Source organism: Phyllobates terribilis, unplaced genomic scaffold (assembly GCF_046119375.1).
Source record: "Phyllobates terribilis strain yellow unplaced genomic scaffold, ASM4611937v1 Scaffold_4__5_contigs__length_816908805, whole genome shotgun sequence".
Lineage (NCBI taxonomy): Eukaryota > Metazoa > Chordata > Amphibia > Anura > Dendrobatidae > Phyllobates > Phyllobates terribilis.
In genome coordinates this window covers 784,593,177-784,608,748 of record NW_027362764.1, presented here as the reverse complement: position 1 = coordinate 784,608,748, position 15,572 = coordinate 784,593,177, and positions in this window count along the sequence as shown.

Here is a 15,572-nt window from a genome sequence, read left to right as displayed (position 1 = left end):
GAACAGTGAGCAAAAATCCCAGAACCACACGGGGGGACCTAGTGAATGACCTGCAGAGAGCTGGGGCCAACGTTACACAGGCTACCATCAGTAGCACACTACGCCGCCAGGGACTCAGATTCTGCAGTGCCAGACGTGTCCCCTTGCTTAAGCCATTACATGTACGGGCCTGTCTGAAGTTTGCTAGAGAGCATTTGGATGATCCAGAAGAGTATTGAGAGAATGGCAGATGAGACCAAAGTTGAACTTTTTGGTAGAAACACAACTCGTCGTGTTTGGAGGATAAAGAATGCTGAGTTGCATCCAAAGAACACCATACCTACTGTGAAGCATGGGGGTGGCAACATCATGCTTTGGGGCTGTTTCTCTGCCAAGGGACGAGGATGACTGATCCATGTACTTGAAAGAATGAATGGGGCCATGTATCGTGAGATTTTGAGTGCAAACCTCCTTCCATCAGCAAGGGCATTGAAGATGACAATGATCCCAAGCACACCGCCAGGACAACGAAGGAGTGGCTTCGTAAGAAGCATTTCGAGGTCCTGGAGTGGCCTAACCAGTCTCCAGATCTAAACCCTACAGAAAACCTTTGGAGGGAGTTGAAAGACCGTGTTGCCAAGCGACAGCCACAAAACATCACTGCTCTAGTAGTTATATTCTTGTACATAGGAGCAGTATTATAGTAGTTATATTCTTGTACATAGGAGCAGTATTATAGTAGTTATATTCTTGTACATAGGAGTAGCATTATATTAGCTATATTCTTGTACATAGGGGGCAGTATTATAGTAGTTATATTCTTGTACATAGAGGCAGCCGGGCAGGCGACCAATCAGCATTATTGGCGCCAAATTTAAACCCCGCTCTGCACAGAGGTCAGCGGCGATGCAGCCGGGACATGACCGGCGCTAGCCGGTCATTTCCCGGCTGCTCGCAGCAGAAGTACCCCGACCGGCGGCGCCACTGACCTCCATGCGGCTACCGTCGGGAGATCAGCGGCTGGGGCCACTGATCTCCCGACGGCAAGTGTGAAGGGAGGACCGGGGAGCAGCAGCGCCGGTCGGGATACTTCTGCTGCGAGCAGCCGGTCATCTCCCGCAGCGCCGCTCCCCTATCCTCACAAATACGATTCTCTGATTGGCGCCAAATTTAAACACTGCTTTGCTGATTGGTCGCGGTCGTCGGCCGCGCAAGAAAGTTTAGCGGACTGGAGTGAAGGGAGCAGAGCCCGACCATGGCAAATAGTCAGCACTCAAGAAAAGAAATGACAGAGTGCAGGTCAGTCATTTCTTTTCTTGAGTGCTGACTATTTGCCATGGTCGGGCTCTGCTCCCTTCACTCCAGTCCGCTAAACTTTCTTGTGCTCCATATCAGGCTTTGCAAGTATCCCAGCATGTAACCATCTCCCTAAACCTATATAAGGCTCTCCAAGACACACACCTTGGTATTAAGATTCTTAGTTTGTCTGCTACCTGTTCCCGGTCTTTAGGATCTCTGCTACCTGTTTCCCGGTATCCTGTCTGCCATGCTGCCTCCAGTACCTCTGCTACCTGGTTAACGGTCTCCTGTCCATCTATGGGCTTCAGAACCTTTGCTTCCCAATTTCCTGTCCGTCTGCGGACTCCAGAACCTCTGCTTCCTGGTTTCCGGTCTCCTGTCTGTCTGCGAGCTCCAGGACCTCTGCTTCCCAATCTCCTGTCCATCTCCTGCGGATTTTAGGACCTCTGCTTCCTGGTTTCGGATCTCCTCTCTTTCTGCAGCCTCCAGAACATCTGCCTCTTGCTTCCCGGTCTCCTGTCCATGCAGACTCCATGACCTCTGCTACCTCGTTTTCTGTCTCCTGTCTGTCTGCGCTCTTCAGGACCTCTGTTTCCTAGTTTCCGGTCTCCTGTTCATCTGCTGGCTCCAGGACCTCTGCTTCCTGCTTTCTGTTCTCCTGTCCATCTGCAGGTTCCAGGACCTCTGTTTCCTGCTTCTTGTTCTCCTGTCCATCCGCGGGTTCTAGGACCTCTGCCAGACCGTTTTCGGTCTCCTGTCCATCCACAGACTCCAGGATCTCTGCTACCTGGTTTCAGGTCTCCTGTCCATCTGCGGGCTCCAGGACCTCCGCTTCCTGGTTTCCGGTCTCCTGTCCATCTGAGTGCTCCATGACCTTTGCTACCTGGTTTTCGATCTCCTGTCCGTCTGTGTTCTTCAGGACCTCTGCTTCCTTGTTTCCGGTCTCTTGTCCGTCTGCAGGCTCCAGGACCTCTGCTTCCTGGTCTCCTGTCCATCTGCGGGCTTCAGGATCTTTGCTTCCTGGTTTCCAGTCTCCTGTCCATCTGCTGGCTCTGCTACCAGTCTACTACGTGCCTCACCTGCCAGCTGCACTGACCCCGTAACCCACATACCCACCCTGACCTTGGGCTTTGGAAGATCCACCTCACCACTTGAGCTTAACACATTGAAACTACAAGTTGTACCTAAGTGCTGCAAACTTGTGTCATCTCTACCCCCGATAACCATTGGTCACGGAGAAGACTCTAAGGTCAGCCAAATCCGTATCAACATGGCAGATTCACTTCTATTTTACTAAATGTGTCAGAATGACCACAATAACTCAGATTCAATTAAAGGGGGAAGACGATAAAAACGATGAATAAAAACGTTTTTAAAAAAATATTTGTCAAAGATACAAGGGCATCTACTCTATTGGGGGATGTAAAGGAAATACTAACTTCTTTGAGGGATTCATTGATCTCTGTAGATTGGTTAAGAAAGATAATCGCATCATTCCTGGGCATGTTTTTTTTTAATGGACTGATAAATAAGATTGATTGCTCTCTTTTGGTCAAATGCCTGTGAGAAAAGCGCTGTTTTATCTTGTGGCATATTTAGGCAACCACATTTAGTGCAGCTGCTAATACATTGTCCCTCGCAGAATGACAGTATGATAATACCCATTCCTTGTAGATCTGCCCACTCTCCCTGCTACTTGTAGAGAATAGTTTAAAAACTTTTTTGCTTTTAAGCTTTTTTTTTTGCCCTTTTCTCCCTAAGCATGAACACTACCTTCCGTAAACCGACCTATCAATGCCCGCAGCATGACGTGAGAAAAGCTGGCAAACGAGCAAGCTTTTTCTATGGAGTAAGTCACATGACCGTACTTTTCAGAATATATAGTATTTTAATGAGCCTTTAAAAGGATCACAAACCATGAAAAAAAGTTATTAGTTTTTACATTAAAGTATATGATAAAATGGGACATGTCCGCATTATGCAAGTGACTCATAGAAAAGCTTCACATTCCCATTTCACAGTCAGACGACTCCTATGTGCTGTGAAAGTGAATCGTTATACAGTAGAAAAACTTTCATCCTGAAATAATAACGTACGGCCATATATGTGAACCGTATGGCCGTTTGATTAGAAATCCCATGACAGTAACTTAATGCACAAATCAAACCTCCTTCAACATACAATGCACCGACGCAGGCACCACAGAGTGTGCATTATGTCTCACGCTAGTGACCCTCTGCGGATCCGATTCTGACCCAAACACTACATGTTTGTTAGCTTTATGGATATATAGAGTAATTGTATTGTATTTACTTAGTATCTACATATAAACCTTAAAGGAAAACTAAACATAAAAAAACACAGAAAAATAAATATTCCAGCACTTCCTCCTATAAAGGAAATATGTCATCAGAAATTTAATTATTGTTTTATTCCAGTTTTTGTGTTACATGTTGTGAAGAATGGCACCAGTGAGATCCCGCAGAATCCCACCTCTGCCACCACTTGTGAAGGATCCACACCTCGACACCCGCCTGACGTCACAATTACATCAGACGGATCATGTGTATCTGCCATTTGCACCAACGTGACGTTCCGCACCCCCTCGAGGACATGTAAGGTCAGATTGGTAAGGTTGTACACAGACACCCCCTGTCCACACGGGTACAAGAAGGCACTGGGAGTGAGAAGAGTTGGCCCACTCCGTCACTGACGTGGCACCACACTCGCTCACACCCCTGACAAGCTGAGAGGCCCCTTCACTGACGCCAGTAAAGCGGAACCTTGTCGGCCTGGTAGAGCTGCTACCAGTTTCTATTAGATATAATTCCTGCTAGGGGATTATATCGGCCCAGAAACTAGCCCGGTAGCGTGTTCGTTGGAAAGAACAACGGACGTGAGGATTCGTGGATCGAGATAAAAGAGCAGCCCAAGGTTAAATTATATATTTAATCACCTTAAGGGCACACTAGACAATACACTATATATATAAGGGTTATACATACATAATGGTCAGAGATGCAAACACAATAGTAGGGGTACAAAATATACAAGCAGTTATTGAGAGTCAGTTACCAGTCAGATGGAAGGCCTGGCTTGCGGGAGAGGGGCTGCCACATGGGAGGCTTGTGGTCCCCTTTGTTGCGGGACTTCTCCCACACGATGTATCGTCACGACCTTCCAGTAAAAAGACACTGAGCTATGGCTGCTGAAGCTCTTAACCCCTCTGGGTCACCCCCCCTCCTGGCCCTGGCTGGACCGAAATCTCCACCCCTGGTCTCTCTAAGCTAAAAGCTCCAAAAACGAAAATGGGCTATACTTCCTTAATGAACGGTCCTAGGGAGCCGGTTCTGAGGTCATTGGATCCAGCCGGACCCCTGCTACACTGGTAGACCAAACACAGTGGCCCTAGGGGCTTCCAAAAGGCAGTGCCCTGTATCTCCCTATCCCTACACGCTAAACTGGGCTGGAAGCCAGGGTGACATTCCCCATTCTCTTGGGATCTTGAAAATCTAGGTTATGAATAACTGGGACATATAGTATTCCCATAACTCAGTATTGAATTATAGTATCTGACACAAAGGGAGCCGCATGGCTGGGGTCCACAGGGGGTCTTCTTGTGGCAGCTCCACAGCTGAGGGTGGGGGTTTTGTCACTCACTATCCCTCAGCCCCCTTCCTTCTGCTAGCTGCAAAAGTGTCCGGTTACAGCTGGACACTGTAGATCTGTATAATCCCCCGCAAAACAGGTCACAATGATTGACATGGGATTATATTTTCAATATTCTTCACACATGTATTTTTAAAAACATTTTGGCATGTTTTTTTCATATCTTGATATTTATTAAAAAAAAATTAGTAATCTTGTAATTTTCACACTGGTCATTTGGACGTATGTAAACTCACTGTTCCTGTCCTTTTAGAAATAGTTTTAAGCAGGCTCATTATCATCAGAGGCAGGATTACAATTACTAATACTACCTATATATACAGTAGATCCACCATTCACAATAGGTGATGTCACAGCTCACCTCCCCCTCCTCCTGTACAATGACCGATAACACCTCTATATACAGTAGATAACACAGGATCCACCATTCTCAAAAGGTGATGTCACAGCTCACCTCCTCCTCCTGTACAATCACTGATAATACCTCTATATACAGTAGATAACATAGGATCCACCATTCACAATAGGTAACATCGCAGCTCACCTCCTCCTCCTCTTGTTCAATGACTGATAACACCTCTATATACAGTAGATAAGAAAGGATCCACCATTCACAATAGGTGACATCACAGCTCACCTCCTCCTCTTGTTCAATGACTGATAACACCTCTATATACAGTAGATAGTACGGGATCCACCATTCACAATAGGTGATGTCACAGCTCACCTCCTCCTGTACAATCACTGATAATACCTCTATATACAGTAGATAACACAGGATCCACCATTCACAATAGGTGATGTCACAGCTCACCTCCTCCTCCTGTACAATCACTGATAATACCTCTATATACAAAAAAGCATTATACTCACTTTTTCCTCGCATGCCCCTCACCTGTTCTGCACTCACTGCTCCCCTCTCAGTCCTCCGTTCACTTCATATTGGTCTTCTCTTTTGCCTTCTCTATTGGTCTTCGGTCTGGATCTTTCGACAGTGTCTAGGCCTCACATGGAGACCATGTGAGACCTAGTCAGTGTCAGAAGATCCCTACTAGAGACCAAAGAAAACAGAGGAGACCGATCTGAAGCCACCAGGGACCAGGCAGGGAGGACAGGTGAGGGGCCAAATCTGGCGAATCCAAATTTTTTGGAAACTAGTAACCCATTCAATCACTTATGAAATGATTTGCTCATCTCTACTTTCGATCTGATTTTGAATCTTCTCAATGTGGCCGAGAAGCTCAGCCCTGCTCCCTCCTCCTCCTCACTATCCTGAGTATGGCTGTAATACAACATTAACCTGCAGCAGGAGCCTCCCCCCTCTGCCTCGTCAGCACACCTTTGGCTAAACCACCATCTTTAAGTCCTTCATCAGCATAAAAATGAACAGACGGGCAGGATATCAAGAGGACTTTTCTGTGAGATTTCCAGAAGACTTTTTATTTTAAAAACCCGGAAACAATCCTGCCGAAAAAATGGGGGCGCGATCATCTCTGGTTTGCTTTTATTATATATTTCTAGGTTCAGAGTTCAATTAAAAGGTTTCACCTATAAACAACATCCACAAGACAGGTGATAAATGTGTACCCACTGGGGGTTTGATGGCAGGGACCCACACACGAGAACATGGGGCCAAATGTCCCCTGTGTAAATGAAGCGTTATTGAGCATGTGCCACCACTGCTCCATTAACTGTCGATTAACTTATATGTTGCAGTGGCTGCACATGCTCACTAATGCTTCATCCACATATGACTTTGTGCTGCATTTTCTTGGGATTAGTGGAGGTTTAAGCCGCTGGATCCCCAGTGATCATATATTTGTCATCTGTCCTATGGAAAGGTGATTAATATTGTTAATTGGACAACCCCTTTAAGGTTTTGTCTACTTCCATCAGTCATTATTAGATTGGATGTTAACTTCAGAAAAAGTGCCAAGCCAATCTCTTCAAGAAAACCCTTTTGTCCCAGTTGAGGCTAGCCGGGCGATTAGCTGAGTGGAACTGGACTGTCCAATGCGGTCATACGAAGTATCATCTGGTGGGCCCAGACTATAACACAATAATGGCTCAAAGATGTAGAAGACAACCATATTTGAAGCCACTAAGGTCTATTTCTTATAGGATGTTTCCCAAATAACCTATTAGATGTTGTACATATTACGTATCGATGGGGCTTGGTCCTCAGACTCTTGCCCTCTCATGGACCCTAATATTTTGTGTCCAGGGCTACACTTCCACCTTCCAAAATCTCAGACAAGCAACAGAAAATGCTGGCGTGAGCTTTAGCTGGCCATACAAGCAGTATTAAGCCTCATTCAGATGTCCATGCAAAACGGTCCGAGATCAGACCACAGTGCACGAATCTCTCGGCTTGAACAGAACAGCCTCATAGAAATAAATGAGGGAGTCACGTTCAGGTTGGAAGACCAACAGCTAGTTCATGCATTAGTGCTCCCTCCAATCTTGAACTGATGTGCACAGACATCTGAATGAGCCTTTACATACTAGCCACCTAAATGAATGAATGTGCTAGTGACGCGCCCCCTGGGCCATGTTGTTAGGGATACCCGGAGCCGGATCAGATGGGGGTTGTAGTCTCCGAGTGGCTGTGACCCGGTCCGTGCCCAGGGTGTCAAACTCAGTGTGTGGCAGTCCTACAGATGTTATTAGAGTTCTTTGTGTCGACTACGCCACCCGTTGATTTGCGGTCAATACGGCCGCCGCTGCAGCAGGGTCCGCTGAGGCTGGTGGTGCTTGTGCAGCTCTGGTAGTATAACCCCCAACGGGAGGGGTATAGCCTCAGGGGGTCAGGTGTAGAGGATGGTGGTAGTGGTGGTGCAGTGTGAATGTTAAGAAGACTCCGAGCCGGGCTGTGCAGTTCAGGGTTTTTACTTACTGCTGTTCTTGTGGTCACTCTGGCCTTAAGTGACCGCCCGAGCCGTGCTGCGTCCACCAGGTCTTGGACTCGGCCAACCCCCAGGTGATTCTGGAGCGTGGTCCTGAGCTCCCTTTCTGACTTGTCCTTCTCTCTGGCCTTCCCCACCAGGGATCCACCTAAGTCCGGCTCCCTCGGGCCTCTTGTTGGTAAACCCTTGTCTCTGGGTTCCCTGACCCTATTCTTGGTTTGCCTTCCGGGTGGATTTAGTGGGTGGTCGTGGCAGATCCTGCCCACGACCTCCGGTCTCTGGCTAAGGTGTGCTGTAGCCTCCACCAGCTTGGGGTCCGGTACCCTGTTGCCAACTCTTCACCCTCTGATCTAATTTTGGGTTCTTGGAGTTCCCTCTTCTCCCCCTTCTGGGTCCTTCTTTCTCCTCTCTCTCTGCTTCTCAGGCTCTCTCAGACTGACCAAACCTCTACAAAAGACTGACGTCTCACAGACTGACCCTGATCTAAGATGGTTCCCACCTTATATACTCCCTCTATGTGTGAGCTCAGGTGACCAGCACCCAATGAGCTCCTAGCTTTACCCAGGCTGCTCCCCCTATCTGCCCCTACACTACTGGGATGTTCCACCCCCCTCCCACTCCAGCCAGGAACAGACACTGTCGTACCTGCACATTTCTCTAGTGGGAGTACCGTCGGTCTGTTCCTCGGAAATGGGATGTGTGTAGTGCATGCAGCTAACTGAGCTCAGTTACACACTCCATCCTTACCCGGGAGTGGAATATCACACCTCTGGGTTGAGGTGCAATACCCCTGTAGCAGCCGAATCCTCAGGGTGCTACATTCCCCCCTGGTAAATCACAGCACGTCCTCGGGCTGTAAGATAACAAAACATCAAAACATACAATTTTTTTTTTTTTCATAAACATCAACATATAAAACATCATATATATTATCAGCTATCAAACTTTTCATATAAAACTTTTCATAAATAACATTCTTGTTCCTCCGGCCACGGTGCAACTTGTGACCGGGTAAGGTGCGACAGTCTCTCTTGGAAGAAAACAGTTTCCTATAAAACCGGTAGGGGGCGCTTTAGGAAGCGCAACTATATACAAGGGGAATATGGCTGCTCTCAGTCCTCGGCCAGGTATTGGGAACTAGGGACACACGGGCCTCAGTTCAATTTGCTGGTCCCAACGGGGACTATATTTTAACTAGCAGAAGTAACAGTTCACTGTACCCCGACGGGTAACTATGTACAGTCTCTTTACCGTACTTTAATGACGGCGTCCTCCTGCTCCTTCTTCAGACCCGTCCGGGTCCTCTTGCTCCTCCTCACACCGCAGCTCCTCCTCCGTCAGGCGATGCACATGGAGGGCGTAGGGTCCTTTGGCACACTTGTGCCGGGTGAAGGTGACCTCGTCCCCTACGTACAGGTCACGACCTCTGTGTCCCTCCGGCAGATGTCTTTCTACGTCTCTGCGGGTTACAAAGACGTCGCCGGGGGTATGATGGTCTCTTATGAAGCCCCACCCATGCTGCAGGTTGAACTTAATCACAGTCCCGGTGTTACGGGGACCATGAGCTGCACGGGGGTTCCTCCTGGTCCGGCTCTTCTGCCCTGCGCTCTGTTCTTGCAGCCGCTGCTCTCGGACCCGCCTCTCTCTCCGTTCTCGCTCGAAGTCTGCCAACTGCTGGCGGCAGCACTCCACTCGCTCTGCTGCGGCTGCCCGCGTTTCTTGAGTGAACCCCATGAGATCTCCTCCGGTGGGGTCCCACTCGAATTGTGCTTCTTCTAGCGGGAGCGGGGTTCTCCTGACGGGCTTCGGAGCCGGAATCAGGGGCTCGCACAGGGGCCTTGCTCTTTGGAGTTCCAGTTGGTAGTACTCCTGGGGCCATACAAAGGGCTGCCCATCCGGGCACGTATGCTGGGCGAACAGGTCTTCACCCAGGTGCGGCACTCTAGATGTTGAGGGCGCGTTGATGGTAGCGGCGCCCGGGTCGACCAGGCCTTGCGACCAGGCTTGGGGCACCCTAAAAGCAAAGGGCACCGTAAGAACGGCGGCGCCCTGGGTTACTCGGCCCTGCGACCAGGCCGGTGGCTCCGCGGAGGTAGGGGGCGCTGTTGGTATTGCGGCGCCCGGAGGTACTAGGCCTTGCGACCAGGCCGGTGGTATTTCCTGCTTGGCCACGCTCGAGGTCGAGGCGTGTGACGTCACAGGGGTCGCGGCCGCGGTTTCCGGTTGAGGCCTAGTCGGCGGCGGTGACAATGCAGCGACGGGCACGGCAGGGGGAACTTCGGGCTCTGCGACGGGGAGCTGGGGCAGGCACGCGGTTTCCCGACTCGGGGTAGAGACGTCCCCTTTACCTGCCTCCGTCCGTTCAGCTCCCTTCTCGGCGCCGTCTCCTGCCTTCATTCCTCCTGCGCCATCCTCAGAGGCGGTCTGTCTCCTCGTCTCGGGCGGCGTGCTCCGCTGACGGGTTCCGGTCTGCTGGGCCATCTCTCGGCTCCACTCCGCCAACGTCTCCCGCTGCACCCGGGCCATCCTCCGTGCGAGGCCCTCCAGCGCAGTCTGTGCACACTCCCGGTCTCGGGGGAGCTGTGCCAGGATCTCCACTAAGCCTAGTGGGGTTGTTGCTTGCAGCAGGCTCCTGACCACTGGGTCGGTGCTGCCTGTCTCTCCCTCCATCTCCGGGTACGCTCTCTCTGGACTCTCCTCCAGACGTCTTGTCTCCGGGTGCGCTCTCTCCAGACTCCTCCAGGCTGCACCCATCTTCGTTCTCTTGTTCTGTCTCCGCCCACATTGAGGGTGGTCCCGGGGCAACTTAGTGATTGTCAGTTCCAGGGGCAGTTCTCTCACGCTGATGGACACTTCCAGCATCACAGTCTCTGTTGGTGGGCGCGGTTTCCGCTTTTGGCGCCATTCTTCGACCTGGCCCACGATGGGAGGTGGCCTTTTGCCACCCTCTGGCACGCCCATAATGGCGTCCGCTCCCCCAAGGCGGGAAATCCTTGGAAATGGCGGGAATCGTCTCCCAGTGGCGGGAAACTCCATGGATGGCGGGAAAAAGCTGCAAATGGCGGACAACCGGCGGGAAATGACCTGTGATGGGGTCCGTTGGCGGGGACCCTCCGGAACCGGCGGGAGACTTCTTTTTGAGGTAACGGTGAACTTTTCTTCAGGCACGCAGTACCCGGTTGTTGCGGGCACGTTATCCTGCCGACTGCGCCAAAGTTGACGCGCCCCCTGGGCCATGTTGTTAAGGATACCCGGAGCCGGATCAGATGGGGGTTGTAGTCTCCGAGTGGCTGTGACCCGGTCCGTGCCCAGGGTGTCAAACTCAGTGTGTGGCAGTCCTACAGATGTTATTAGAGTTCTTTGTGTCGACTACGCCACCCGTTGATTTGCGGTCAATACGGCCGCCGCTGCAGCAGGGTCCGCTGAGGCTGGTGGTGCTTGTGCAGCTCTGGTAGTATAACCCCCAACGGGAGGGGTATAGCCTCAGGGGGTCAGGTGTAGAGGATGGTGGTAGTGGTGGTGCAGTGTGGATGTTAAGAAGACTCCGAGCCGGGCTGTGCAGTTCAGGGTTTTTACTTACTGCTGTTCTTGTGGTCACTCTGGCCTTAAGTGACCGCCCGAGCCGTGCTGCATCCACCAGGTCTTGGACTCGGCCAACCCCCAGGTGATTCTGGAGCGTGGTCCTGAGCTCCCTTTCTGACTTGTCCTTCTCTCTGGCCTTCCCCACCAGGGATCCACCTAAGTCCGGCTCCCTCGGGCCTCTTGTTGGTAAACCCTTGTCTCTGGGTTCCCTGACCCTATTCTTGGTTTGCCTTCCGGGTGGATTTAGTGGGTGGTCGTGGCAGATCCTGCCCACGACCTCCGGTCTCTGGCTAAGGTGTGCTGTAGCCTCCACCAGCTTGGGGTCCGGTACCCTGTTGCCAACTCTTCACCCTCTGATCTAATTTTGGGTTCTTGGAGTTCCCTCTTCTCCCCCTTCTGGGTCCTTCTTTCTCCTCTCTCTCTGCTTCTCAGGCTCTCTCAGACTGACCAAACCTCTACAAAAGACTGACGTCTCACAGACTGACCCTGATCTAAGATGGTTCCCACCTTATATACTCCCTCTATGTGTGAGCTCAGGTGACCAGCACCCAATGAGCTCCTAGCTTTACCCAGGCTGCTCCCCCTATCTGCCCCTACACTACTGGGATGTTCCACCCCCCTCCCACTCCAGCCAGGAACAGACACTGTCGTACCTGCACATTTCTCTAGTGGGAGTACCGTCGGTCTGTTCCTCGGAAATGGGATGTGTGTAGTGCATGCAGCTAACTGAGCTCAGTTCCACACTCCATCCTTACCCGGGAGTGGAATATCACACCTCTGGGTTGAGGTGCAATACCCCTGTAGCAGCCGAATCCTCAGGGTGCTACACTAGGTCTGCTGGACAAAAGTGTTTGGAGGTATGCAGTGGAGGTACCGGGTAATGGCTATGCACAGGACGAGCATGGTTTGAGCAGAAGAAAGACCATCTAAGAAGGTTTAAGTGCCATTCTGGGAGTGTGTGGTTTACCACGTAAGTCTGGAAAGTAAGAGCAGGGATATGCCAGGAATATGGTCACCTGGAATAGCAAGAGTAGCATCAATGACTGGAAGGTGGTGGTGGACCAGTAATCAGAAGATGAGACCATTGTGGTAAAGAGGAACATGAGCAGACCTTGGAGTAGAAAGCAGTTTGGCTATTTTGTATTACAGTGAGTATATCACAGATTCAACGGTGAGCCAACAATTGATAGATGTGAGGAGTTGGCCACTGACTTTTTCCAGCATGGAGCAGCGATACGTCGATCTTATTATTGTGTTTAGTGGAGATTTGCTTATTCGTCAGTTTGGGGTGCATGGATCACTCCTGCAGTTTGTTCAGCCTCACAAGTTTGTATTTCCATTCAGTTACAGTAAACTGAGGAGGACCTGCAGGCTGGATCTCATATATACATAAAGCCTACATTAGCATTTCTGTCCTGCAACTGGTGAGGGCATGTGTGTCTTTGTTCCTCTCTGCAGGGGGCATCCCTAGTGCACAGCCCTTCAGATAGGCTGGAGTCTGGGCTTCTGGAACACTCTTCCTTCTTTGAGCTAAAAGCAAATGTTTAAGGAGTAAGGAGTGAATGACGCGCCCAAGGGATGGGGACTCGGCGCCCGGGCCTTGCTGTTAGTTTTGCGGGATGCCGCGGTGGCCGGCTCCCGGGACCGTACCCTGGGGTCACTCTTTAAAAGGAAGAAGGAATGGTGGGAAAAGGTGTATGGGAAAGGGGAAAGCTCGTGACGCCACCTGTGGTGTCTGGTGAGGATCAACAGCGCTGCTACAGTCCTCTGAGGCTGGTGATCAGGCAGCTTAGATGGTGCGGCTCCCCACAGGTGTAGCGGGGCCTCAGGGCAGCGTAGGAGAAGGGATGCAGGACAGAGGGGACCCAGCCGGGTCGGAGGAAGACTAGGCACACACACGACAGTTCACTTCAGTACCTTTACTGGTGGTGTTTCAGGCACGATCCAGGGCACTGTAGGGTGAAGGGTGCATTTCAGGACTCTCCCCAGTGAGCGGGTGTGGGGCCTCCTGCTTTTTGCCTTTTCCTGTTAAGTTTATGACTTGCCTGGAGCAAGGCCTAACTTGGTCTCTGTCTTGCACCGGCTGACCTGATGGTAGGGCCTTCTGTTGGAGATCACACTCCCTGGTCTCTTGGGCCTCAGTGACTCCTGACCCTGGTATTACAGTCAGCTTTTGGTATTCCTGGGACATGTAGTTCACCATGGGTTCCGGTTGTTTCTGCTGGTCCTAGAGATCCTTGCAGACGCGGACCCGGTGTCCGGTATATGGTCTTGGGGTGAGCTGGCTAAGCTCCTCTGCCCCCTATGTAGCTCGCTTACTCCACTTGCCTTCGGCCGCGCTCGGGGCCCTGACTAGGCTTCACACTGGCAGTAGACCTCGCTACTCTTCACCGCTCTTATGGAGTCGGCACGCCGTAGGCTCACTAACTGAGCTCCCTGAGTCTGTACTGGACTGGCAACTTCTCTGGCTGCAGCAGACTGACTAGACTCAGCTCCACTGCAGGCTGACCTCTCTCAGGCTCCTCCACTGCAGGAACTGACTGCCTAGCTCCACCTTACCTTTTTATATCCCTATCCGGGCTCCCTCTGGTGGTCTGAGGTGGAAGGTGGAGGTGTGTGTATGCTATGAGGGCCTCTTGTGGAGGAATCCGTCCATGCACCCCTCTAGGATCTGTGGCACCAATGCACAGCAGGGCGCCACATGAACACTTCTGCCCATTCAGGGGGCTGATCCCAGGAGAGGGAGAACAATAAGCCCCATGTTCAGTGAGGCAGTTGGTGTAGTGATGTTGAGGAGAGAGGATCTTTTGATGAGGTCCTGGTGCCAAGGTATGTATGGCCTATGGAGATTTGAGATCGGTTGCCACCTGGAGCTGTATACACATGCTACGGTCGTGGGATCTGTCGTCTGGATTTGAGGAACTATCCTAAGTACTGTTATTGCTGGCTGGAGTGATATACACATGCTATGGTCATTATATCCGTCGTCTGAAGGAACACAGGCTGTGACTGCAGACTATAACGGCGGGAGATATCAAAAGCTGTGGCCCAACCAAAAGTTGGGAGACAGTGGATATCGCCTGGTACGGGGACAGTGGAACTACTGATCCTGGGTTGGGATCTTGTGGACTGGGGACTATTGTGACCATCTACCCGGAATTTCTGTAAGACCAAGGACGTAAGGAATAAAAAATATTTGTATCGTAAACCTGCCTGGGTGATTATTACAACCCACAACATCAGATCTTCACAGTGGACAATGGTCTGGTCCTCACAACTCGACTGTAGAAGTTCACACAGTGTCAATCCTTTCCTGGATTTTAGACGACTGGATGCACCGTGCACATTTGTGCTGGCTTGGCGATTTGCTGATGCTATTTGTTGCATGGCCCATTAAACACTTTGGAGCTTGCCATGTCTTGACTTTTTATATTGCAGATAATTAAAATCTCATTACACTTATTACACGAGGTGATTGACATTGGGTGATGGAGCAAAATCACTGCGTCCATAATTGAGAGCAGGAAATAAGACAATAGAGGGCAGAGAAGAGATATCGCTTCAGTAGACCCCACTACCCATGGGGGAACTCCAGGTCTCAAAATATTCTGCAACTTCATCACCCATGTGGGCATTTGGTTTAAGGATGAATAACGTTTACCCAAGACGACCGTGCAAATAAAGCCGAATCATATCTGAATAGCAGCCAGTGGAGGGTGAGAGTAAATCCCCATCTCCGAACCCAATGGTTCCAGTCCATCCATTACAATGTTATTGCTGTACTGATTCATTAAAATCCCATTAGCTTCTTCATCCATGTCATGTGTTTAAAATAAACCTACAATATATTAGCGGTGGCTTAATTACAGAAGAGAAAAAAGTTTCCCGTCTCATAACACCACATAATATCTCATATTTATTGGACTTGAATATGATGTATAGATAAAAATATTTTTTTTAATTAGGTTTCCTGATAAGTATTCTATGATCTTTGTAGCCTTGGCAGCAGCTTCCTGACACTATTATTGCAATTAATTTCACTATCTTCCTTTTCCATGGTCATTTTAAGCAAACATATCTATCTCTTAAAGGGAATGTGTCATCAGAAAATGACCTGTTGTTTAAATTAAGTTTTTG